The 26,268-nt window shown below is 55.7% G+C and overlaps 1 long non-coding RNA gene across 1 annotated transcript; it reads right to left on the bottom strand.

Moving 5' to 3' along the window:
- On the bottom strand, nt 1–21,842 carry LOC144616133 (uncharacterized). Its single transcript, XR_013555119.2, has 3 exons — nt 21,573–21,842; nt 9,441–9,563; nt 1–6,856 (listed from the first exon to the last, which is right to left on the bottom strand). It is a non-coding gene; the product is annotated as an uncharacterized LOC144616133 (long non-coding RNA).
- Nucleotides 21,843–26,268: the final 4,426 nt, after the last annotated feature.

Here is a 26,268-nt window from a genome sequence, read left to right as displayed (position 1 = left end):
TCGAGGGTCCAGCACTTTATTAGAATCACGGGGCACAGAACCGACCGCTTGGGTCTCACCGAAGGGTTGTCTTACCCTCTCCCCGGGGAAGCCCCGGGGAGACAGCCCTGCCTGGTAGGGCAGGCCAGTGGGAGGGAGGGGGCAAGGGCAGGTTAAAAGTATAAACACAGACATGGTGGGTTCCCAGCTCAGTGTCAGGTGGGTGATCTTGGGCGAGTCTCTTAACCTGTCTGAGCCTTGGCTTCCTGGCCTGTGACATGGAGTCAATGACAGAACCTTCCTCACTGGGTTGTTGGGAGACTGGGTGAGACAATGCCTGTGAAGGGTCTAACACGGTGCCTGGCAGATTGCAAACAGTCAATGAGTGGGAGCTGCTACGATTATTTATTAGGAGAGAGTCAGCGAGCTCCGTGCTCAGACGGCTCCAGTCTGTGAATGAGGGGGAGGGGATCTCATCCTTCCTAAATGTCTCGGATGTGGCCTGCCAGGAAGACAGGCCAGGTCACAGGTGAGAGCCACCCGGTCCCTGGGAGTACAGGGATCAGACCCGCAGGTGAGGATTCTGGGGCCACGGCACCTACTGTCCCTACCAACTCCATTGAAAAGCGCTAGGAAGAATTTGCAGAAAGTTCTAGTGCAGCGCCTGGACTGCCTTGCGTCTCAGGCATTTGCTCACTGGCATTCCCTGCGTCTGTTCAGACAGAGCTTCTCTTTATTTTTATTTTTTTGTAGTTTTTGCTTTTGGCTAAGGACTCGCCGTGGGCCACCGAACTTGGAATCAACTCTGGCTGTGCCTTTGGCTGCCTGGGTGAACTTGGGCTGCTCATTTCACCTGTCAGCCTCACCAACCAAAACTGAGAGCTTTGAGGACAAAGCCAGGTTACAGAAGTAAACTCTAAGTAGTGGAGGCGTCACAGGTAATGAGGTGATGGATGGGCTAATGCATTCACTGGTGCAAAGTGGTTGGGGCAAAATGAACATCAGGGTGTGTGTGTGTGTGTGTGTGTGTGTGTGTGTGTGTATTTGAGAGGGAGAGTCCCAGTGTTCCTGGAGTAAGTAGAGACAGGTATCACCACAAGAGGGCGCTGTGGGCCTTTTGTCTTCTGGGCTTTGATTGAAAAAAGTTTCATTTTTCTGTGGTTGCTTTCCAAATGGAACTAAGATTTATGATTTTTAGTTTCTCTAACTGATTTAATAAACTGTTAAAATAAATTCACGTCCGTTCATTAGTTTATCCATTAGGTAGATGCCCTATCGTGGCCCCTGCCACAGGGCACCCTGGGAAGTGGGGTGAGGGGCAGGGGTGAGGACCGGGAGAAGCATGTACTTTACGGCGACCTGGTTCAAACACTCCTCATCCGAGTGCCGCGACAGATTTCCCAAGAGTACAGCGGTGGTGAAGTTCCCACATCCAGGCTCACAGGAATGTTACGAATCGGACAAAATGGAAAGAAAAAGCAGCTTAAAGGTCAAGAACACCGCGTGCAAGCCCTCTTACCTCCAGCGCACCGCCTTCTCCTGGAGCCTCATCCTGTGCTTGAGCTGAGGTCCCACGGGGACAGCTCTGGGTGGGAAGGAGGTGAGTCCAGTTGCTAAACCATGACCTCAAGAACAGTATTTCCAGGAATCCCCATCTTAGCATCTAAGGGATTCCTGGGAAAACTGGACCGTGAGGACAAGGTGAGAGAGGGGCCTTCAGCACCAAGGCCCCGCCACGTCCCTAAGGACCAGCGGGAGTCTTCCTCGGCTTCCGGCCCCATCTGCAGAAGCCAGTGTGGATGCCACGCATTGCAGGACTGGCTGATTGCTCCAGAAGGAGTGACTGGAACTTCGAGTGCCCTTGGAAAGTACCTTCCCTGCAGTCAAAGGCCGTGTTGTTGACCAGAAACCATCTGGCATCCCAGCCGTCCCCCTCCTCCCCACCCATGACTGACGGGGGGCTGTATGTATTCCCGAGTCTCCAGCCAGAGGGAGGGTTTGAGTCTAAACCCTGGGCAGATCCGGTTCTCAGTCTCCAGCAACTTCTTCCCCTGGTCGTCTCCAGCAAAACCACGTAACCTCAGCTTTCCTCAGCTGTAAAATGGGACAGGAGAGGACCTCCCGGATAACGTGAGACAGATACAGTTTGGGAGGAGGGGTGGAGTAAGGCAGTCCATAGGATTAGTGGAAACCGGCTAGGTCTGTCTTTGCTGAAAGTGACCCAGGATGTAAGGAGAAGACCAGGTTCATTTATCATGTCCTCCTCTTGCACCCCCACCCGCAGGTTCCAAAATCACACGCACTGGGTAAGAACACGACCCCGAAAGCGGACAGATTAGGCTACGACCTTGACTAACACGATCATTGTGTGGCCTTGGGGGAACGGCTTAACTGAGCCTCAGTTTTCTCATCTGTAAAAAGGGGTCGGTAACACTGGCCACCTTCCAAGCTTCTTGGGAGGTTCAATAAGATTGTGCTTAGCCCAGAGAGTCTCCTCTGCTGTTCCATGCTTGCCTGAAGCCTCTGGGACGGGTCGGACGTTGCCTGGAGCCAAGGTTAGGCACTCAAAGGATGAGGCGTCTGAGCCAAAGCTCGGGACTTTGGTCTTTCTGCAAGGGTTTTTAGGAATTGTCCGTCCAGTCCACACAGGATGAATGGGTTTCAGCTCTGCGTTATTGCCTGTAGCTATCCGGGACTTAGTGTTGGGAAGGATTTTGAAAGGCGCATCTGAACTCCTCAACAGACGATGCCCTGACTGATGAGCGTTGTGTGCCATGGGCTCAGAGACAGAAAGCAGAGGCGGGGTTGTCCGGAAAACGGCCACCGCTGAATGCCCCAACATCTCACTTACAGCTGGACAAACGGGGGTGCCCGGAGGGGTCAGGACTCGCCCCGAATCATGAAGCAGGTAGTGGCCCGGGCAGGCCTGGGGTCCTGGAACTTCCTCAGCACAAGCAGCTGCCAGCATGGAGACTGGACACACTCCCAGCCTTCCTGGTGGCCCCGAGCACAGTGGCCACTTACGGCTTCTGGGCTGACAGCTGCAGAACAACTTCTCCCTTCCCGAGCTACAGTGCTTCATCTCAGACTCCCAACTGACCAGAGATGCAGCACTGCACCTCAGGCTGGGGGACAGGGTGCCGCTGCTGGGTGCCGGGGGCGCGTGGCGGCCACTCCACCCTAGGCGGGAGAGGGGGCGTGAGGGGGCCCGCGGCTTCCCCTGCCAGACGCTGCCATAAGTGCCCCCACTGAGCCTCCCCGCCCCGGCCCGTCCGAGCCCTCTGCGAGGGCGACCCGCCCTCGCCCTCCCTTTTCTTTAAAAAAATTTTTTTTAACATTTATTTACTTTTGAGAGACAGAGCACAAGTGGGGGAGGGGCAGAGAGAGAGAGAGAGAGAGAGAGGGAGAGACAGCATCCAAAGCAGGCTCCAGGCCCCGAGCTGTCAGCACGGAGCCCGACGCGGGGCTCGAACTCACAGACCGCGAGATCATGACCCGAGCCGAAGTCGGACCCTCAACTGACTGAACCACCCAGGCGCCCCTCTTTTTCTTTCTTTTTTTTTTAAACCAGCTTTGTCGAGATGTAATCCATACGCCCCCGCCCCCCAATTTAAATGTACGACGAAATAGTTTTTAATATGTTCACAAAGTTGTGCCACCACTGTCGCAATTAATTTTAGACCACGTCCTCACCCTCAAGAGAAACCTCTTCTCCGTTAGCCCCTCGCATCTCCCACCAGCCCTGCTCTGGGCAGGCCGCTTCTGTCTTTGCAGAGCAGTCTGGACTCACCTGATACGGTGGCCCCATCCCCACCTTTACCCGTTGCTCATTCCAGCCAGACGGCATCTTCAGGGTACTTGTGTGGACTTCCTGCTCCGGCTCCTCCCGACTCCCCAGCCATCCTTCTCAGACATCCTTCCGGAATGCTCCTATCGCCTCCACGCTTACGAGCCTGAAAGCGCTCACCCTCCTTCCGGCTAAATTCCCAAACCCTCACCGAAGATCACGAGGATCTCTTCCTCTTCTCTGGTGCCCACCACCTCTGGACTCTTAGGGGGTGCTCCCCCTCACGCCCCCTGCTGACTCCTCTCCCAGTGCTCCGTGCCTACTCAAAAGGCTGCTTTTTCTGGGAAGCCCTCCTCCACCGCCTCAGACATCAGGACGCCCTGGTCAACGTCCTCACACATGCTGTGTCCACTTTCTAATCCTGTGTCACACGTGGTGTGCAATTCTCCTCCACTTGTGGGCTGTGTGGACCACCTGTGAGGGAAGGGACCCGGCTGGCTGGGCTCACCACTGAAGGTAGGTTCCCCCAGTGTAGACGCTCATTAAGCATTGGTTGAATGGCTGAATTGTTTTCCTCAATCTGTTTCTTTCTGGGGTCAGGCTGCAAATGGCATCTGGGCCTGACTGGGCTAGTATCCAGTTCCCTGGGGAGAGCGCCCAAATTTGTGGGTTTAGGGGTGTCCTTGGGCCTTGCTGCGGTCTTTGTACGTGATACTGGGCCCCAGGGAATGCCATTTGGTGGATGAATGAATGGCCACGGAGATAAATTGTTTTCCTCTTGAGAGCGGGCTTGGGTGGGAACCTCCGAGTGAGCAGGCAGAGCTCCCTCGGTCCCTCCTGCCCCGCCAAGTTCTCGGGGAACCCCCAGAGGACCTTCCTGCGTTGCTGGATGTCTACTGTGGTGGCCTTGATAAGTGGCGACATGTGGTGCATGACGTACACTTTCAGAGATATCTGAAGGCTTAAGAGGGGAGGCGGTGGGTATCCTCTCCTTAGAAGAGAGCAAAAAACCACACACTTCCTTAAAAAAAAGAAAAAAAAAGGTATCTCCTGTGCCTCTATCAGAAATCTGAAATTTGGCCCGAATCAAAAGAGTCTCTCTCTCTGGTCTGCCATGTGGAGCAGCTCAGTCCCCAAGGCCTCCTGAGAGGGACAGCCCCATCCTGAGGTATTCCCAGCCAAAGAAATGCCTTTCTCTAATATGGAATTCTCCTGTAGGAACTCTTTCCAAACTGCATTTAGCTGGGGAATGATTCCAACAACCCACCTTCGGGGTCCTGGGCAGCCCACAGCCTGTCCATGCCACTCTCCCACCAGCCCTGCGAGAGAACGTGCTGGGCCTGACAGCTTGAAGCTTTCAGTAAGAAGCTGGGGGCCGGGGGCTGTCCCGACAAAGTGAACTTTCCAGGGCCCCGGGAACCAAGGTGATAAAGCCAGCCTCCCGCGTCCCTTGCTGCACAACTCTTTCTGAAGCCTTCAGCTGCCCACCTTTGGCGTCCCTGCGTCTTCCCCTCGGGTCTCAGGCTTCAGGCTCAGGCCCTTGCAAGCCACGGTACCAGGGGGACGGTAATCACACCGCCTGGGGCTCGCTCTGCTTTTTCTTACCTTTGTCTCCTCGTCAGGAGCAGTGTTAGAGTTTCTCATGAATGGTAGCGATTTGTACGTACCTATTGCCAGTGACTCGTGTTAAATGTAAAACTATTGTGACGGTTTGCAGATGTGGCAAAAATACGAAAGGGGGCGTCTGCGTGACTGCAGCTCGGGGAACTGCGCCCCGTGACGCTGGACCTTCAGGACAGCTGGTGAGGCCGGCAGGGGTGTGTTGTGACCTCCACGGGGGGGACCAGGACGGGGAGGAGATGGTTCTGTGGGCACAGCCTGGCTCGAACCAGGGGAGTCGTGGGCTGTTTCCGCACGTCCCATTAGGCTCCGAATATTGTGGCCGAGAGAGCCCCCCTCCTGCGTATGGAAACAGGAAGTAGATGGGAGGCAGGCCCATGTTCCCGTGGGAGAAAGTGATGCAGGGACAGGGCTCCATGAGCAGCCTTTGGGGGAAGCTGTTTGCTTCTCCTCTGGCTATAGGCTGCGTACTTCTGTTCCTTGTAGCTAGGAAAATCACAGTGACGCCGACTGTAATAAGAGCAGTCATTTGTTGACTGTTTTAATTGTGCTAATCCCCTCGTATCCCCAAGGCTCTGTGAGAAGGGAATTTTCCAAGGCCACGGAGTTAGGAGCTGAGCTGGGTTCCTAACTCAAAACAGCCAACCCCGGCTCCCTCATCTTTAACCTCTATGCCGAATGTCTCCTCCCCTGGCCAATTTACCAATCCTTTGGGTTTGAGACAGGGTCTCACCATTTCACCACACCATTCAGCAAGCCTAGGGTGACTTCTATGTGCCGAGGGGAGGTGGGACTGATGTCCTTGCCCTGGAGGAGTGCAGTCAGGCTGAAATGGAAGAAGGATGTCCCTGGCAAGGTGAATAGGGCACAGATCCAAGTGGCACCAGGGAGAGCCTAAGAAAGGACTGCCAAGGTCTTAGAGGACAAAGAGGTTCTCTCCCCAGGGGGAGAGCTGGGAGGACTTCCTGGAGGAGGAGGTGGTGGGCTGGGAGGAGGGGCAGAGATGCAGGAAGCGTGTCCTCTTGCCCAAGAACTCTTCCCTTGAGTCTTTCTTACTTGTCCAGCAGGCAGACAGTGCTGGCCCTGACCCCTGGTCTCCTTCAGATGAGAAGGAGGTCGACAGCCCTCCTATTCCACTTACCCCACCAGAGGCTCCTTCTTAGTCTTGGTCCCCAGTCAGAAGACAGCAGGCCATTTGGGAGACCTGAGTTCTGTTCCAACCGGTGTGGTCACTTCTCCCACGTGCTTCCCCTCTCTGTGGCTCCCTTTCCCCTGTGTCCAAGGAGACACTTGAGCAGGTGGCCTTAGACTCATAGCGGGCGGATTCTTACCTGGTGCCGGCTGTTGGCAGTCTGCGGCTTTGCTCCCAGAAACGGGCCAATTTCCCCTCACTGCTCCCTACTGTCTTCAGGAAATGTCGCCAAGCCCAGCCCGGGGGAGCCTCTGTCTTCTTGGGAAGCTCCGGGGAGGCTGGGAAGGAGAAAATAAACAGTGGCTGTCTGGGTTTTCTCGCCAGGCCCAAGTGAGGAGGCCTCCCCAGCTCCTTCCCTTATATGGGCAGGCTGCTCTGGGCCAGAGCCGTCACTGTCACTGCACTCCCCCACCCTCCACCACCACTGAGGGCTGGGGGCCACTGCTGGGCACCTGGGCTTCTGGTGCTGCCGAGGCTGCGGCAGGGCTGAAGGTACGGGGTGGGTCCCAGGATATGTCTCCATAGTTGCCTCTATTGCTTAGCCGCCTGTCATGGCCTCTAGGCTACTTGGGGTGGAGCCCGTAGGGAGGATTTTTTTTTTAATGTTTATTCATTTTTGAGAGAGAGCGTGAGCGGGGGAGGGGCAGAGAGAGAGGGAGTCACAGAATCCGAAGCAGGCTCCAGGCTCTGAGCTGTCAGCACAGGGCCTGAGGCAGGGCTCGAACTCACGAACTGTGACATCGTGACCTGAGCCAAAGTCAGAAGCTTAACCTAACCGACTGAGCCAGCCAGCCCCCTCCCCACCCCCCCCCACCCCCACCGTGGGGAGGATTTATACTGGGATGAGGGGTGGAGGAAGAGAGTTTCTACCTGGTCCCGACTTAATCCCCAACTCGCACTGTGACCTTGGCCAGGCCTTTTTCCTCTCCCACCTCTGTGTCTCCCTGTGTCAAATGAGGGTATGAAAAGTATTAACTAATCCTCACGGTGAGTCCCACGAAGGGGAGCTTCTGTACCTCCATTTCGCAGAAGGGAAAACAGGCTTGGCGAGGCCAGCTGGACTACAGCCCTCCAGCTAGAAAGGCAGGGTTTGAACTTGGGGCTGTCGGCCTTCAGGGTCTGTGTTTGGAATGGGCTGCTTGCTAAGGCTGCTCTTGCTGTAATATTCAGCCGCTCGCGTGTGCCATATGGAAAAGGCATCTATCTACGGGTGCCGCTCCCTCAGAAGACCGGGGGGCCCCAGTGCCCAGCGGCCAAGCCCAAAGGAGCCTGACCTGTTTAGCGATGGGCACACCAAGGTGTTCCTCGGTGTTCCCAGCACCCCGGGCTGGAGCAGACTCAGGGCTCACGAAAGGGGAGCTGTGGAATCCGTGAACAGCAGACGTCAGTAGTCACATCTGTGCTATGGGCACAATCTCTCAACTCCCAGGCCCACTCTGATGATGGAACAAAACGATGCATGAGAACGCACTGAGATGTCACCTTTATAATCGGCATTGTCTCTGTTCATAAGCTCCTTTTTCTGTCTCTCTTGTGTCTTGTCCCCAGGCCATCTTCTCCCAGGCTGACCAGTTCTCACCTGCCCAGCTGTGGGACTGACGAGGATGGTTCTGCTGGGAGCCGGGGCTCTGGGCCCTGGCGGCAGTGATCACGGGAGAGGCTTTGGGAAGGGAGGTGGAGGGGAGGAGGGGATGGGCTGCTGGGAACAGCTCAGAGACGAGCCTCGCACAAGCACTGACATCCTGTGTGCTCTTGGGCCAGCCCATCCGTCATCCCGGCATCCTCTCAGATCCCTGGCCCTCTTCCTGGGGGCCCAGGGGCAGGTCTCCAGGACGGAGGACAGACTGTCAGCGTGGCCGAGGGACAGCAGCTGGCCGCCCCGCAGGTCTGCTCAATGTCGGAGCTGGACAGTGCGGGGGGGGGGGGGCAGGGGAGGAGGGGAGAGAGGTGTCTGCAGCCCTCCTAATCCAATTTGTTCAGGCCAGGGCTCTGATGCTCATTGGCTAGCGATCGAGGGCCCAGGGGTGTGCGCTGTGCGGGGGCCCACGTTTGCTCACACGTGTGGGGCATGTGCAGAGGTGAACAGGTGTGCTGCATTATATAAGCCAGGCCTGGGCCTCGTCACCTGTCCTGGAGTGTCAGCTCCCTGCCAGAGCCCTGCCTCCCCCTCTCCCGCCATCAGGTCTTTGTCCACTTTTTCCAACCCTCCTGAGACCGGGTGCCAGAACCCCGCTCTGAGAGTGAGCGCCTCGGCTTCTCTCTGCCTCCGTGTCTCTACCTGCCTTAGGGAGCTGATACCTCACCCCTGCCTGCTCTACCGGCGGGGAACGAAAACTGGCGAGTGTTGAAGAATGTGGTGGAAGGGACGAAAGCTATGACGGTTTCTTGGGCTTCGCCGTGTGCCCAGCAGCAGGCACATGCCTGACCTCACAGACCCTTTCGAGGCCCTGTGAGCTGGTTATCACCAGGCTCACCACGCCCAGGTCTGTCTGCTTCTAGAGTCCGACCCTGTGTACTCCTTCCCAGGGAATTCTGCTGTCCTCCCCCAAGGCTGTCGTTCTCCGTAGCACAGAGGCTTTCCTTGCTAGCTTGTAGGGAGCGTAGGGTGGGGTGGATTTCTAGCTCCGGCTTGGTTTTCCCTTCTCTGACTCCATTTCTTTTCTCCTACAGCCCACATGTAGCAGCTTTGATGGCCCGCACCCCCTCTGTCAGCAGGGCCTTCCTTCAACTCTTCCCAGTGCAAGGCCTGGTTTCCTGGTCATTCTGAGGGTCGGGATGGGGAGGTATCCTGGGGCGCAGGGCTGTTGCGGGAGCCCCCAGTGGCAGGGCTGGGGCTGTGGAAGGCGTGGGGGAGGCACTCACAGCTCTGTTTTCAGGGTCTCTGCCGCCTGGCCTCCTCTCTGGTCCTCAGGAGGCCCCCTCTGGGGTGCTTGCTCGTCCAATGTCAGCGTTGCAAGAGTGGCTCCCACCGGCCAGTGCCCTTGCCTGAAAGAAACAAAGATACAGCCTTTCAGAAGGATGCTGGGGAGCCCTGTGGCCAGAGCCCTGCCGTCCGTGGGTCCTGACTGGGCTTCTGGGCTCTGAGGGACTGAATATGGGCCTGGCCTCCTGCTGGGTCCCCAGAAGTCTGAGGCTGAGCCTGTTAGGATCTTCCACGCTCCAAAGAGCCTGCTCCTCAGTCCCTAGGCAGCCACTGTCCCTGCTTTACCTGCCCAGCTTTCCAAGGGAGTGTTCTGAGCGGCTCTAAGCTCCAAGAGCAGCAGGGGCCACGGTCCCTTCCCAGCACACTAAGGCCCCAACGCGAAACAATGGGTCTGGAAGAAAGTTTCCCTGAGGCCCCTCTGACCAATGGCTCCACCTCCGGCCTCAGACGTCAGAAAGGAGCCATTTAGGGGTAGGTCCAAACTTTGGGTTACCACAGTGGCCAAGGCCAAGGGGACAGCCCTGGGGCCGCCCGTGACTGCTTCGAGCCGCACAAGGCTTTCACCCTGCAAAGTGCTTCCTTCCATAACTGAAGGTACCACCTCCACCAGGGGTAGGAGTAACTTCCCCGCTTAACCGAGGTTCTCAGTGGCTCTGCAGTGTGCCCAGCGTCATCCACTGGCAAGAATCAGAGGGAAGCTTGAACCCAGGGCGGCTCACGCTCCATCCAGCCTGAGCAGCGGCCTGCTGGATGACCCCGAAACAAAGCTCACGTCGTTACGGTCATTGCAAAAGCCGCTGTGCCCTCTGCTGGCTTTGCTCACTTCCAAGAAACACGAGGGCCTGGGAATGGGCCACATCTGGGACCCAGATGGCACCACAGTGGGAGAGGGCTGAGTTCGAAGCTCCTCGCAAGCACAGGAAACCGTGCCCACAGCCGGGTCCCCCTGGAGGGGCTTCCTTGCCCTCAGCTCCCCTTCCTTGCTCCCTCACGCATGTACACGTATTGCAGCCTGTGCCCTCCTTGGACTCCAGGGTCCTGGGATTTCCACCATACGTTTGCAAAGAACAGAGAACCCAGGCCCTGCAGCCAGGCAGGTCTGCACCGAACCTCCCCCTAGCTCTTTCTAGCTGTGTGACCAAGAGCTGGTGGCTTCACCTCTCTGAACTTGGTCCCCGACCTCAGGCTTGTTTGTGAAGGTCAGCTGAGGTCCGTGTCAAATGCAGGCCCAGTTGCTGGCATGTAGGGAGCCCACATACATGGCTGCATTTCCATTATGAGCCCGGGGCTGGACCCACAGTGAGGCATAGGCTTGGTTGGGAGGGAAGCAGGAAGGATGGGGGCAAAGGTCCAGAGAGGCATCCAGAGAAGATGTGGATGCTGGGGTGGGAGCCACCGCGTAGGGCCCCTTTCCATGTCCCCTCTGTGATGCGGCTTCTCCGGGCCTCTGTTTCCCAGGGCGCCCTCCCACCCCCTTGACACCCCAGCTGAGTTCACTAGCCTCACACGCTCCCTACTTCCTCCCCAGGGAAGGCTGCTGCTGGGGACTTTTGAGCAAGCCCTGGGAATGCAGTTTGAGGCTGAACTGAGAGTGATGGAGGAAGAGGGAGAGGAAGGGGGTTCCACCTGCCTGGCCCCTAATACCAAGCCTGGTGCTCAGGCCCCGGGAGTTTCGTCAGGCCTGTGTTCACTGGGGTGGAAACGGGGCTGTGGGCAAAGAAGCATTTGCAGAGTAAACGGAGGTGTGTGGACCCCGGCAAAGGTGCACATCTCCAGAAGCAGGGAGACTTTCCATTTTCGTTATGCCTCTTGTACTTCTCCCTAGCGTGCTGTCTGTTTAAAACCAACCAACCGCAGTAAAGGGATTAGTTCTCCCTTCTGCCCTGTCCACTTTGCAAAGAAGTGGGGCCTCCAGGGTCCCGGTTTGCTGGCTCTGAGCGATGCTCTCTGGATACTACAAATGCTGGTTTCTTCTGGAGCGTGCTGGATGGGAAGAGCAGCTGGTTAGAATCCAGGTCACCTGTGGACACGCGGTGTGATTGCGGAAAGAGCCTTCCCCTCTCTGGGCCGCACTGTGATGTGGTGGGGAGGGGACTGGACTCCATGGTATCCCACTGGGGGGATGGCTTGACCCCAGCCCATCCCCTTGGTGTTAGTGTCAGTGTGCTGGAAGGTGGACGGTCTGCATGGATCTCCATGGAGCGAGAGAGAAGGGGCACCGAAGGTTGAGGCTGGAACTCCCCCGCTGGCTCTCACTTGCTTCCCCTGCTAGCCCACCCTATGCTCAGCCCGGAGCAGGCCACAGGGACCTGGGCCAGGTGGGTTTTCTGCAGCAGGACTCAAAGTCTCAGAACGTTAGTGCTGGAGGCAACCTCGTCTCCCGCCCATTGCTCGGATGAGGAAAACCGAGGTACGGAGAGGAGAAGCAACCCGCTCAAAGTGATGCAGTCCGAGGCCCAGCTGGGACTGGCTCTTTCGACTCACGGAGGGATCCTAATCTGTTAGATCTTAACAAAGAGGCCCTGGGAGGGAGGCGGGAGAGAGGGGGCCTTTAAGTTCCTTTGGCTTTGAAGATGGAATAATCATGACTTCCTTTTCTAAATATCTTTTGGCCCTTCCTAGAACCAGATGGCGGATGTTTGGAATTTATGTTGTAAATAGTGTTTAAGAAGGGGATGGGGGTGAAGATGTGTTACTTTCTCCTTCTTCCAAAAGCCAGATCTGAAGGAGGGGATGGGGGGGGGAGGGGAGCTGTGTATGAGATGGGGGAGAAGAGAGAGGAGACGGGGAGGAAGAAGGAGGAGTCATTGACCGAAGGGCAAGAGGGAGAGAGGCAGGGCGAGGAAGAAAGTGAGTGAAGAGGGGGTGAGGGGTGAGAAGAGGGGCAGAGGGAGAGAAGGCGGGCGAGGGAGATGGGGAAGGGGCTCCCCGGGCTGCAGGCTCCGACAAGCTCCATCTCAAGTCCAGGAGCAAACCCTTGAGTTTTCTAAAAATAGCTCAGCCTTTCCCCCAGCTGGCAGCAGGGACGGGGAGAGAGGCACGCTTGCCCTTTTATGGTAAGAAAAATTCAGATCCCCAGAGGGGGAGCTGGGCCAGGAGCCTGTAGTTCTGGATGAGGCCCAGCTCTGGGGTCCAGGGTGGGACAGTCTGGGTGAGGTCTGTGACTTGGTGGGATGTCCTGGCCGGTTGGGGGGAGTGGGAGAGGGTAGCTCCATCGTCTGTGAAGAGAGAGCTGGGGTGGCCACACTGGAAAGCCCTGGGGTCCTGGTGGAGCCCCAGTGATGGAGTGCAAGACCTTAGAGAAACATCTGGTCCACCCCATCTCCCTGTTTTTAGAAGAAACTGCATCCCAGAGAGGGAAAGAGACTGTGTGGACGTTTGAGGTGTCAAGGTAAATAGATCCCAGGCTCACGTGTGGATGGCTAACATGCCCATTACTCTAAAGGGCAGCGTGGTTAGTGGAGAGAGCACTGGTCTGGGCATCGGGGGACCCGAGGGCCCACTTCCCATTTGCACATGGTTTGCTGTGTAACTTTGAGCAATATGCTGAACCTCTCTGGTCTCTGATTCCCCCACTGGGGTGATCTTCAGGGCCGTTCCAGCTTCTTGCCTCTCTGGGAATTCCGAGGCTGGACAGCAGAGCTTGGGCATAGAGGATGCTGCTCCCAGTAGAGGGGAATCTGCAGGTTGCTGTTTTCATCCTGGCTGACTTCCTGTGCTCAGGCAAAAGCTTAGATGGATCGAGACAGGGAGAGAGGAGGGGAGACTGAGGCAGATCATGGGTGGAATCTCTGACTGTTTAAGCTGGTTGGGTCCAGCCCCGCTCTGAACACACTGAGGCCAGAAAAGACCTCATACTCATGGTCATGCTCAAGGTCATATGGAGGGTTGAGGCAGAGCCAAGAATAGAACCAAGGGCTTCCCCTCCCAGCCTTGGGCTCTTTCCTCTGCAGGAGGCCTCCCGTCTGCAGCAGCTGACAATGTGAGGGACTATCTCTGGGCAGGAAAAGAGTGTTCCTGAGCAGAGCAGTTAGAACTCAAGATACACCGTCATCTTTTGACTACTTCTTGGGGATAGTTATGTCCTGGGGGGGCACCTGCCTCTCTTCTGTCCCCTTCCCTTGGCTTTGAGGACCATATCGTAGCTTCCATCTCTGGATACAGGCAGGGAAGAGGCAAAGAAGGATGCACCGGGCTAGGCGGCCACCCTGGCAGTGTGATCTTGGGCAAGTCCCTCCCCCACCCTACCCCGCTGTTGGCCTCAAGGTTCCACATCTATAACACGCTCTTGTTAGGTCCCTTTTTGCTCTGACAGGATAATGACACTATGAGTTTAAAATTCAACACCAGGAATGATGACTAAGCATCTGCTAGGATCGCCAGGGTGAGCGAGAGGGATTCAGTACTACTCTGTAGCTTTATAATCCATTGAGGTGGGGACCCAGTGCCCAAGGTTCCTGGGAACCCCAATCCTGAACCCGAGCTGATTATCTGACCCCAGCCTGAACCCAGAACTCACGGAGCTCTGGTGTCACTGCCGAGGCCTGGCTGTCCCCATGGCTCTGCCCTGGCCTCTACTCTTTCCCACACGGCTGCCCTGTGTGGTTCCCCTTCCTATCTGCCCACGGCCCATCTCTGCACACCCAGACTTTCTGTGACTCAGCCCAAAGAGGCTTGCTTTCCTCTTACAGCCTCCTGTGACACCCCCACCCACTGCTAAGGGAAAAGAGGGACAGGAAAGAAATAGGGACAAAAATAAAGCGTCTTGTTCTAAATTGGAAGCTTCCCTGTGACCCTCCTGGAATTTCCATGTAGACTCTCGGGGGCGTGTGAACAGAGCTCCCAGGGACCCGGGCCCCCTCTGCCTCATTCTTGCTGGGGTGGAAGGCCATCGGCTGAATGCTCCCTGGAGACCCAGTCTTACAAGCAGGCTCCAGGTCTCCCTGGTCAGGCCTGGTGGGTTCCCTGGGAAGGACGAAAAGCAGCAGTGGGGTGAAAGGAAGTGGAGGGGAGGAGGGTCCCCAGAGGGCCCTTGTGAAGTCAGGGCAGAACTGATGTCATGCCTAGCTGGGAATCTGACATCCAGGCAGCAGGGGAGTTCAGTCCCAAGGCAGCCAGGGCTGTGATGTGAAGTTCCAGGCTGGTGGTGGGAAAGGCCACGAGGCTCAAACTCTTCTAACTTGATTTCTCTCCACAGTGTCCGTGCTAAGCTTGCATACCTCTGGGGATGGGGAGCTCAATCACCTCATCTCTCTTTGGACAGACTCTTGGAGACTCCTTCCTAATATTCCCACTGACACCTGCCCCTCTGGGACTGCATGTCCTGTCCTTTAAGGTTACAAAGAACAAGTGTCTGTTCCCTAGAAAGCTCTTCGGAGGTTTAAACATGGCGACTACAGCTCTCGGGCTCCCTACCCTTCCTAATCCCACCCCAGGTCTCCTATCCCATTATTTGATATCTCAGAGTCACTAATGCCGAATTCCCAGGGCTCTCCCCTGCGCTGGGGCTCTTGGCCTGACGGTGTTGGGGAAAGGACACAAGCAGGCTAAATAAAGAAAGGGACTCCCTCCTGAGACAGATACCAAGAAGGACATCTACCACTTAATGGCATTTTGGTTGCAGGCTATTAAGGCCGCTTCGCCATCCAACCTTCCCCACTTTGCCAGCCTCAGATCTCACCCGGCTTTAGACCTGCCCTCTGTTCCGGTCAAATGCGCTTGTTTGCTGTTCTGAAAATGCCCTCCTAGTCCCGCCTCCATACCTTCGCACACAGAACTCTCGACCTGGAAAGCCTTCCCTTCTCTTCGCTGTCTATCCAGAGCATGCCATGCTGCTCTGACCACCCCTACTCCAGGTTCTTCCTCCCTGACAGTCCAGGCAGCCACCATCACACATGGGATGACCCAAGCGATCTCCCTTCCAGCCCAAATCATGGAGCATCACAGCCTAAAGGGCCCGGAGGGACAGTGGAACTTAACCCAGTGTGTTAGCTGCAGAGCTGGGGTCCGAGTCCTAGCCTGATTCTTTCCCTTTATCGCCATCTTGCCCCAGCTTATCTCAGCCGACACCCCTGGACTCAATGGGGTTGTCAGGTCACATGCCTGAGGTCTGGCAGGCTCCGGGGAGACAGGCCAGTGGCCTCTGAGCCTGGCAGACCAGCCAGGGGTGGTGCCCTGGCTGTTACAGATGCCATCCTGAGGCGGCAGCCTCCCTCTGGACCCTTCAGCCCCATCCTTGTTTGCCGAATGACGAAGAGGAGGAGGAAGAAGAGGAAGAGGAGGAGGAGAGGAGGGGGGAGGAGAAGGAGGAAGAGAAGGAGGAGGAGAGGGAGGAGGAGGAGGAGGAGGAAGATGGTATGGGGTGGAAGCTAGTGGCAGCTGAGCAGTGTCCCTGTTAAGGTCACTGGGGCCAGTGTGTTTCCCAGTTCGGGGCTTCTCCTTCTCCCTGGAAGCATGGCTTGGGGCAGAGGAGGGCCATTCAGGAAGGGACCTAGGCTTGTGGCCCATACGGGTGCTCAGGGAGGGCTGAGGTGAGGCTGCTTCTTCCAGCCTTGGTCTGGCTCACTGCCCCCTCCTCAAATCTCTGCTGGGTGGTGCTGGGTGAGGGGCACCCAGGACTGATGGGCCCCCCAAGGGTACTCAGTCCACACTACAGGGTGCTCATTGGCCGGAAGGATGGTTTGGCCAAGGTTTGCATTTTTGCCCTTGAGCAAGTGTGTGGATGGAGAGGGGGGGAGGATGGGGGTGGGGTAGGGGGAGCTCCATCTATCCCCTCACCATAACAATACTTAATCTAGAAGGAGGCACCAGGCTTCAAACGGTCCCCTTTCCAAATGCCTAGTCGGTCCCATCGGGCAGGCCAACTCTCGCTCACTGACTCAGTGGGGCGGCACTGGAGCTACGGGCACGGGGTCCTGGAGCCAGCCAGACCTGGGTCTGAGCTCCAGCTTGGCCTCTTACGAGCTGTGTGACTTCAGGCAAATGACTACCTCTCTCTGAGCCTCTGGGACCCCAGGGCCGGGCGCCTGGGAAGACTCGGCAAGCGGCATTTGCTGTTTTTGCAAGAACAAGGGCAGTTTATCCCCCCCGAGGGAAGGAAGAGTTGAGCCCACTACGGCGCCTCCTTCCCTCCCAAAGAAGCTGCCTTGAGTACAACGGTTCCAGTTACCCGCGCTCAATGGCGGTCCGTGCAGAAGCAGGTGACCCGCCTTCCGAAGTCGCCTCAGAAGGTCAGCCTCACGCTGTGTCACAGCGCCTGTGTCATCAGGTGGGCACTTTCCCCTCTCACATCATCACAAAGAGAGTGAGTGCAGTACGATAAGATATTTTGAGAGAGACGCCACCCTCACAGAGGTTTTACTACGATACGTTGTTGTAATTGGTCTGTGTTATTAGTTATTGTTAACATCTTACTGTGGTTAACTTCTAAGGTAAACTTTGTCACTGGTAGGTGTGCATAGGAGAAACACAATATGTACAGGGTTCAGCGCCCCTGCAGTTTCAGGCATGCCCTGGGGGTCCTGGAGCCGACCCTTTGTGGACGAGCTGGACGGCTGCTAGCACATTTTAGCAGTTATTTGTTACTGGCCACTTGCTCTGCGCCCGGTCACTGATCTGAGGGCCTCATGCGTTTGAACTCGTTTAATCCAGGCAACTCAGTAACCTGAGGAGACAGGAATTCTTATCATGCCCCCTGTCACACAGATGCTATGAGAAAGATCTGGAATTCAAACCCAGGCAGCCTGACTGCCATTCGGCACCTTTAACCACCAGCCTCTTGCATCTTTCTTTTTTTTAATGTTTATTTTGAGAGAGAGAGAGAGAGAGAGAGAGAGACAGAGTGTGAGCGGGGGAGGGGCAGAGAGAGAGAGGGAGACACAGAATCCAAAACAGGCTCCAGGCTCTGAGTTGTCAGCACAGAGCCCGACGCGGGGCTCGAACTCATGAACTGTGAGATCACAACCTGAGCCGAAGTTGGAGGCTTAACTGACTGTGCCACCCAGGTGCCCCCCACCAGCCTCTTGTATTTTAGCCCTGTTCTGGCAGCCGTCTGACCGCCCCCCCCCCCCCCCCCCCCGCCCAATCCCAGTCCCCTCTTCACCTGGGCAAAGAGTATCACCCCACCTCTGAAAGCCCCCTCGCTCAGGAGTTGGCCTCGGTTTCCTCATCTGGACAAAAGGGGCCCGGATGAGTTGGTCTCCACAGGCCATGGGAATAGGTGATTCATGCTGTGCGCTAAGGCGGGTTTTGAATTGGAGAAAAGGTTTCTGGTGGAGAAGCATGGCTGCCAATAAGTCGCTTTTGCAAGCGGGGAGGGGGCCGCCTCTGTGGCCCTCGTATGTGTGGTGACGTCCCGCGGGGCCTGTCTAGACAGGCTGTCCGGAGATGGCAGCCCCCGTAGGCTCTTTCCCCCAAATTCCTGCAGATGATCGGGCAGGCGGCCTCTGGTTGGAGCATAGCCGCCTCACACCGCTGGGCCGGGGGAAGGCCGCGTGAGCAGTGCTCATCCTGCCCCAGGGCCTCCAGGGTGCTCTGCGGCTTGGCGCATGGAAGGCGGCCTTCTAGACACCCATGTGGACAGCGGCGAGCAGAGTTTTGTTTCTCTCCTTTCATCCTTTTTTTTTTTTTTTTTTTTTTTAAAGTAAACTCTAGGGGGCGCCTGGTGGCTCAGTCAGTCAAGCCTCCCCTCTTGATTTCAGCTCAGGTCATGATCCTGTGATTGTGAGATCGAGCCCTGTGTCGGGCTTCGCGCTGCCCTTCCCCTGCTCACGCTCTCCCTCTTCCCCCCCCCCCCAAAAAAAAAAAAAGAAAGAAAGAAAAAGAAATCCGACCATTTTAAGTGTTGTGAAGGCAGGGGATGCTTGTATGCAACTGGTAGGAGTGCAACTTGATTCAGCCACTTTGGAGGACAAGCCAGTGCTCTCCTATAAAGTTGACCAGGCATGTAGGCCAGACCCCAGCAATCTCTCTCTCAAGGTATAAATTCCAGAGAAACTCCGGCTCACAGGCACCAGGAGACGTGGACAAAAGTAGTCATAATAGCAACCATCAGAAAAAGCCTTCATCACAGTTTTTTGCACGACCCCACGGCCCTGTGCCCTGGGGACTATTCACTTGGAAGACAGTGGTTGAGGCAGGACCCAGGCATAGCCCAGCGGTGAGGACCTCGGAGACCATCTCCCTAGCTCCTCAGGGCTCGCACGGGGAATCAGATACAGCCCCCGAGGGTTCGCGGTGACACTGGGCCTGGAACTTTCTATTCCCCAGAGCTATGTGTGTCAGCTCTTTCCCACAACTGGCCACTCTGGGAGAGGGCTGATTTTGCCCAGAGAGCTGCAGTGTGGCTCTTAGCGAGTCGGGACAAAGTCCTTTCTATCCTGGGGCAGCCGTGGGGCTGAGGAAAAAACAGTGGCTTTGAAACTAACTAGAACACTTGGCTTCAAGTTCTGGCGAGATCACCGTCTTAGCCAATCTCCTCTCTGAAATGGGATCCCTCCTCACTGCTTCGAGGTGTTGTGGTGGGCAAGCCAAGAGCGTGTATTTTGGAGCTGCGGACTAGGTTCAAATCCCCTCTGCCACTTTCTTAGTTGTGTGACCTTGGGTGAGCTCCAGTGGTTTCCTACTCTATAAATTAGGGATAATGAAATGATGCTGATTCCTGCCTCTGGGTAATCCTGGGAGGATTAAATGATACTACAAGTGATTCAGCCTGGCACCTGGCCTCCCAGGAAATCCTCCATGTATATTCACGAGGTCACCCCCACATTGGAGGGTCAGCAGGGAGTTCTGGGGTGGAGTGGCCGAGGGGCAGGGCAGGGGTTGGGAGACCCCGGGGGGAGAGAGCAGCTGGGGCAGCTGGCACAATACATGTCCAGCCTTAACAATTCGCGAGCTAGGTGACCTTAGCAAGTCACTTAGCCTCCATGACTCAGTTTCTTCATCTGTCCAATGGGGATCATAATTGCGCCTACCTCACAGGGTTGTTGTGATGATTTAGTGAATCGTTTCATGTAAAGACCTGAGGTAATGGCTGGACCATGGCAATCGCAATATAATTCTCGTATCTGCACCACCACCATGGAGTCCGGGATTCGGGAGGCCGGCTGCTTCTGTTCTAGCCCTGTCATCGGCTCTCTGCATGACCTAGAGCAGTGCTCTCTTATTGGATCCAGTTCCCTCAGCTGTGTTTGTGAGGGTCCCGGCTGCTTGGCCTCACAGCATTCTTAAAACTCTACATGTGCAGGGGCCCCTGGGTGGCTCAGTTGGTAAGCGTCCGACTTCGGCCCAGGTCATGATCTCGCGGTCCGTGAGTTCGAGCCCCGTGTCGGGCTCTGTGCGGACAGCTCAGAGAGCCTGGAGCCTGTTTCGAATTCTGTGTCTCCCTCTCTCTATGACCCTCCTTCGTTCATGCTCTCTGTCTCAAAAATAAATAAATGTTTAAAAAAAAAAAAAAACCCACAAAACTCTACATGTGTGGGAACTCCCCCCAGGAGCTTGAAACGCAGATTCCTGGGGCCCCACCGATGGCTTAACCTCTGGCCTTTGAGCTCATACCTGCTGTACCTTCTCTCTTCAGCAACTCTGAGCGCTCCCTGTCTGAGTTTCATTCCCACTTTTCTCTAAACAGAGCTAAGGTCATCTTGCCCCTCGAGAGGAGTAGGGTCCGGTGGTAACATGACACCAGCCCCATTTACCCTGCTCTTGGGTGCCTGTGTCCCTCTCTCTTCATGACAACCAAGTGACGTCAGAACCATACTCATTTTATAGAGGAAGAAGCTGAGGCTTGGGGATAGCAAGTGACTCGCCCAAGGTCACGCATCTGGGAAGTAAAAGAGCCAGGATTGGACCCAGGCAGTTGGATTCCAGAGTCTCCTTTAGGACCATTATGGCCTCAGGTCTTATGTGACCAGAGTGGGGCAAGCGAAGGTGGTGGGCGGGCTGGTGTTGGAGGGTTGTGTCCACTCTGGGCCCCAGATGTGGTCAGAGCATATTCAGAAGAGCGATACTGCCTGCACACCTTCCGGTGCCGATCCCAGGCCTCTGCCCCTGCACAGCCCTGCCTCGCGTGTCTGCTGCCTTCCTCTGAGGCCCCCACCACACCGCGTCACCCCTCCTGAAACCCTCTGCTGTGTGTTCGGTCCTCATGGCACCCCAAGGCCCTGTACCCCCTGGTCCAGAGATCAGCCCCTTCCCCACCAGAGGCTGCAACAGGGCCAGGCTCATCCTGAGGCCTCGGGGCTGTGGGCTGGCCCTCCCCTGGCCAAACCTACAGTCAGAGACCCTTCGGCTCTTTTCCGCCACTTGAGGCTCAACCTCTGAACGCTCCCATGGGCTTCAGGCATCTGCGTGGACTCTCGGCTCCGGGACTCGGGTGGGGGGCGGGGGACTTCCGGCACTGGCTGCCCTTTAGGCTGCAGTAGGGCTCCAGAAGCCACATCCTGCACGGAGACCTTGTTGTCCCACGGTTTCGTGGTACGGATGGGAAACTGCAGCCCAGAGAGGGTAGGGTGCCCGCCCAGGGCCACAGGGCCAGGCAGTGAGAGGCAGAGCTGGGGCTGGAGCCCACGTCCCCAGCCCCCAGCCAGCACTCTGGCCTTCCCCGCCCCTCTGCCGGTCTGCTGGAGCCTGCACTGACATAGCTTCGCCTCGGCTTTGCTTCTTGAAACCATTATTTGAAAACAGCTTTCCTTGCCAGGAGCCCCAGGCTTTTGGAGCTGTGAAATCAAACCTCCCAGAGCAAGGAAGAAGCAGTGTCTCCAGAGAAGCCGGGGAGATGGGCCCAGGGCCGGCAGGACACGAACGCCGACCGCTCCCTCTGCTCCCACCCCCCACTTAACCACAGCCACAGAGCCCTCCGGGCCAACTGGACCACAGACCCCGCCCATCCGGTCAGGGCAAGGTGGGCACTTAGAGATCATCCAGTCCAGCCCCTGGACAGATGGGGAAACTGAGGCCCGGAAAGGTGGAAGCGCAGAGCAGGTTAGCGAGAGAGCAAGGACCAGACCCCTGGATACAGCATGCCCCCTGCGGCGGATGCCACAGATGCCCCCATGTCTGCCACTGGTTCTTACCTCTCCTGGGGTCTGGTCCAGGTGTGGCTCCTTGCAGCCCGGACACGGGGGGCAGCCCATTTAGGGGACGGTTGGGGGCGTCACTGCTTCTCAACTAACTTGACCGGGCCTCTGGCACCCCTTACCGCCACGGGGCATTTTTAAACGGCTGGCACTGGGCCCCCCTCCCCTTAGCCCCTTGCCCGCTGCTCCTTGGCCACAGAGGGGCCCTCTGCCTTTTACCTTATATGAGCTGAAGAGGCGAGCCTGGTGTTGGGGTGAGGCGGGTGCTGAGTCCTCCCGGGGCCCCCCATTGGCCCGGGCGCCTGCCACGTGACCGCCTCGCCTTGACCTGCCCCCGGTGCCGAATGTTGCTTTTACCCCCTAAGGAAGGAGTGGTTGACAATTTTCATATTTCTTCTAAATTTGGAGATTTCAGACAATGCTGGGAGGCTTGGCTCCAGCTGCCAGAGCCCATGTGGAAGTCATTAAGCCAGAGAAGGGGGGGGGGGCGCGGGAGAGAGGGAGGCAGGGAGAGGGGGAGGAGGAGGAAGGGGGACGGAGTTCTGAGACTTGCCAGTTGTCAGCCTGGGAACACGAGCAAACTCCCTGGGAGCTTGCTGTGTGTGAGAATTTCCTTCCTCTTTCCCCACTCCAGTGCCCCAGGACTGGAGAGGGAGTTCTGAGATTTTTCTGGGAACCCCCGGTGGGGAAGACACCAGTCCCGGTTCCTGAGGTCCAGGGTCTGGTAGGAATGGCAGGGGACAGGGGGCCAAGAGGAAGTAAATTCCCTCTCCAGAAAGCCGGGGCCCTGATAGGCCAACCCCATGGTTGTGCAAAGGAGGTCCCGGGCCCCAGAGGGGAAGGGCCTGTCCTGTCACACAGGAGGCAGTGATGGTGTAGAGCTTGAATCCAGGGTTTCCCTGCTGGGATGCTCTCTCCCCACTGTCCTAGTGGTCACAAATGCCCTTCTCTCACCAGTATGCTCCTTCTTTCTCATTAGGCTTCCTATAGAGTCCTTAACATTTTTCATGCCTCAGGGCCTTTGCACTTATAGCTCTCTGCCAGAAGGACCCTCTCCCTAGAATTTCCCACAGCCGGCTCCTTCCCCAGCAGCTGGTCTCAGCTTAAAAGTTACCTCTGGGGGAGGCTTTGCCTGGCCGCTGTACTACTCTCTACTACTCCCCTTGCTCCTCTGTGAAATGGGATAATAAAGCCTGCCTTGCAGTGCTGCCACGAGGGCCGCGTGGCACCTGCAGTCTTGGGGGACGGGTCAGGCAGAGACTCTGGAATCAGACTCAGACTACGCCCAGCACCACCTCTGCTGTTTCCCAAGGGGGCTGTGGGAGGGAGCTTGGGGAAGTAATTTAGCATCTACGAACTTCACTTTCCTCCTCTGTGGAATGGGGCAAGAAACAGTACTTGATGAAGTGCCAGCGTATGAGTAAGTGCTCCGCAAACGGGAGATCGTATTAAGGGTTATGATGCCAGACCCGAGGCATGGCAGATGCGCCGTCCCATTTAGGTCATTCCCTTCCGTCCTGGACCAAGAGCATGGGTTCCATTCATAAGCCCATCCCTGGATAAGGAAGGTCATGGTCGGGGAAGGCTTGCAACCCTCTCTCCCCGCCCTGCTCGGTCTCCCAGTTTCTCCCTCCAGAGCACCACCAACAGATGGCTGGGTACAGAGAAAACCAGCTGATAGAGCTATCAAAGTGATGGGAAATCCACTTTGGAGATTGTGAAACATACCTTATGCTTCTGTTACTCCTGTGTAACCAGCAAGGATTTTTCATCAAGGCAGAAAAGAAAAACAGAGAAAAACTATCAGTGTATGTTGTAGAGACATCCACCAGTTCCATGGCCGAGAATTCTGTGCCCGGCTGAGCAGTGAGTTGGCTACCCCTGTCATCAGAAAGACCATCACCGGAGGTCAGGACAAGGACTTGAGCGACCCGGAGACAGATCCTAGGACAAGAGGTGTCCCAGCACCAAAATATCTTAAAAGGCTCACTAAATGGCAGCCATGTGTGATTCAGTCTCTATAAATCTGTCTCAAGCATTTTGAAGCCCGTTTTTATTTCCTCCCATACCCTCTCTTGGGAGTTATGGGTGCTTTATGTGTGTTAAACACTCTGGGAAGTGGCTTTTTTTTTTTTTTTTTTTTTCCCAGACGGTGGCAAAAACAGCCTTGAGAACCCCTGCACTCCCAGAGGAAACAGGTCAATAAGGCCCCGGCTTAGTGTGTGTGAGTAAAGTGTCCTGGGAGGTGAAGGAGGCTTCTTGTTAAGGGGGGGGGGGGTATGAGAGTGGGCTGGGTGAGTTCTGTGTCCCCAGAGCGTGTGTGCAATTAGGGGTAAGGGGAATCCCAACCAGGAGGGTGAACGGCTTAGAGAACAGGAGACTCATGGCACCTGGAATATGTCTTATAGCTTCTGGTGATCAAGGAAGAGAGTGAAGGGGTATAATTGGAACCTTCAGGAAGATAGGGTTTAGATCTACATAAGAAGGACTTTTTAAGTTGGTGGAGACTACCCAAGGATGAAATGGGCAAATGAGCTCTCTTGGTAAAGTGATGAGTTCTCTGTCACTAGAGGAATGCAAACAGAGGCTGGGTGGCAATTTAGCAAGTCCCTTCCAGCCCAGGGATCCTATGCATTTTATCTCACACTTCCCCCAACCTTCCCCTAACCCCCAGCTCTGACTTCGTACTGATCTGACTCGATGAGAGGTGATGGGTTGGGAGATAATTATGGACTGAAAAGGGCCATCACCCCTGAGTTAAAAACCAAGCTTCCTATGTTTTCTTTGGTAGGGATAAGGCTTTCGGTTCATTGACTGACTTTGATCCTGAGGAGGAAGTCATGGTGAAGAAATGGTTAGAACTGTAATCAAGCCGATTTCTGAAAAACATCATTTCACACACAGCTGTCCCCAGTGTATTATGACACCCATTTGGATGGCAATAATAATAATAATAATATAATACACCCTAGATACTTAGATACTTGTACACTGATGTTCACAGCAGGGTTATTCACAAGAGTCAAAATGCGAAAACAACCCAAGGGTCCCTCAGTGGATGAATGGATAAACAAAATGTGGCCTACACGCACCCCGCAATACCATTCAGCCGTGAAAAAGAGCAGAATTCTCTTCCACCGGCAACATGGGCGAACCTCGAACACATTATCCTAAGTGAAGTAAGTCAGACACAAAGGACACATGCTGTGTGATTCCACTCCTGTGAGATTCCTAGACTAGACAAATTCATGGAGACAGAAAGTAGGATGGGGGTTGCCAGGAACGGGGGGTGGGGGGAGGAGAATGCGGAGTTAATGTTTAATGGGTCTAGAGTCCCTGCTTGGGATGATGAAAAAAGTTCTGGAAGTGGATCGTGGTGACAGTTGCACAACACTGCGAACGTACTTATGTACTTACAAATGGCGAAAATGGTCGATTTTATGGAACGCGTGTTTTACCATGATCGACTAGATGATGTATCCGTTGGGGTGGAGAGTGCGGATGTAGCCCAGTGCCCTGCTGGGGGCTGAGTTTGTGTTTTGTCTGTCCCTGAGGCTACTGCATAGACAGGCCAGGACAGAAGGTCACTGGGAAGTGACTGGCAGGCGTGTCTCTGGGAAAGGAAGGAGGATAAGCTTCCCAGCTTCATCGCGAGAAGGAAACAACCCACTTCTTGTGTGGATCACCTGGGGTAACGGCGGTGTAGCACGGTCCTCCCAGACCTCCGTGACCCCCCCTGACCCCCAGGACGTGGGACAGGCTTGCACTGAGGGGCCCTTGGGGCTCTTTCCTGGGCTGGGGAGAATATGAGCTTCTACCTCTGTGGCCGCTTTGGAAGGTATGGACTTGCTCCACAATTTGGGATCTGACTCACCGAGACCAGCTTCCGCTGGACGTTCATGTCTTTCTACCCCAGGCTGTGCACCTGCTGTAGCACTGCATGGGACTGCACGCTGCCCCCTCCCGAGACACCTGTAACGACCAGGGGTCCCCTGGATACATGCGAGGACGGTGGCGAGAGCCTCAGAGAGAGCGGCTCCGGGGCCCGTCTCTCTTCCTGCTGTTAGCATCATGTGGGCCTTGAATGTTTAAACCCGTGGGACCAACTGGGCCACACCGATCACACCCTGAACTGTGCAGAGGAACACCCCAGTAACGCATGTGCATGTGATTGCACACGTGTGTGAAAATGCACTGTTAGATGTTTGAGAGAATATGGGGATTTGAGTGCTTTTAGCCCACTTCATGACTGTTTTCTGGATTTGATATTGTCCTGATTTACACCAAGCACTCATTGTTTTTCACTATCAGGGGGAAAAAAAAAGGGAATTATCACTTTTCGAAAGGCATACAACATGGAGGTTCCTCAAAAACTTAAAAATAGAAATACTGGGGTGCCTGGGGGGCTCAGTCAGTTAAGGGTCTGACTCTTGGTTTCGGCTCAGATCACGATCTCACAGTTTTCAGTTCGTGAGTTTGAGCCCTGCATTGGGCTCTCTGCTCTCAGCAAGGAGCCCGCTTCAGATCCACCCCCTCTCTCTCTCTGCTCCTCCCCCACTTGCACTCTCTCTCCCGGTTTCTTAAAAATAAATAAACATTAAAAAAAAAAAGAAATTGGGGGGTGGGGGAGAGGGGAAAGTGGGTGATGGGCATTGAGGAGGGCACCTGTTGGGATGAGCACTGGGTGTTGTAT

Source organism: Panthera onca, chromosome A1 (assembly GCF_046562875.1).
Source record: "Panthera onca isolate mPanOnc1 chromosome A1, mPanOnc1 haplotype 2, whole genome shotgun sequence".
NCBI classification, from domain to species: domain Eukaryota; kingdom Metazoa; phylum Chordata; class Mammalia; order Carnivora; family Felidae; genus Panthera; species Panthera onca.
Note: the sequence above shows the minus strand (reverse complement) of the source record. Positions and strands in the feature narration are given on the sequence as shown.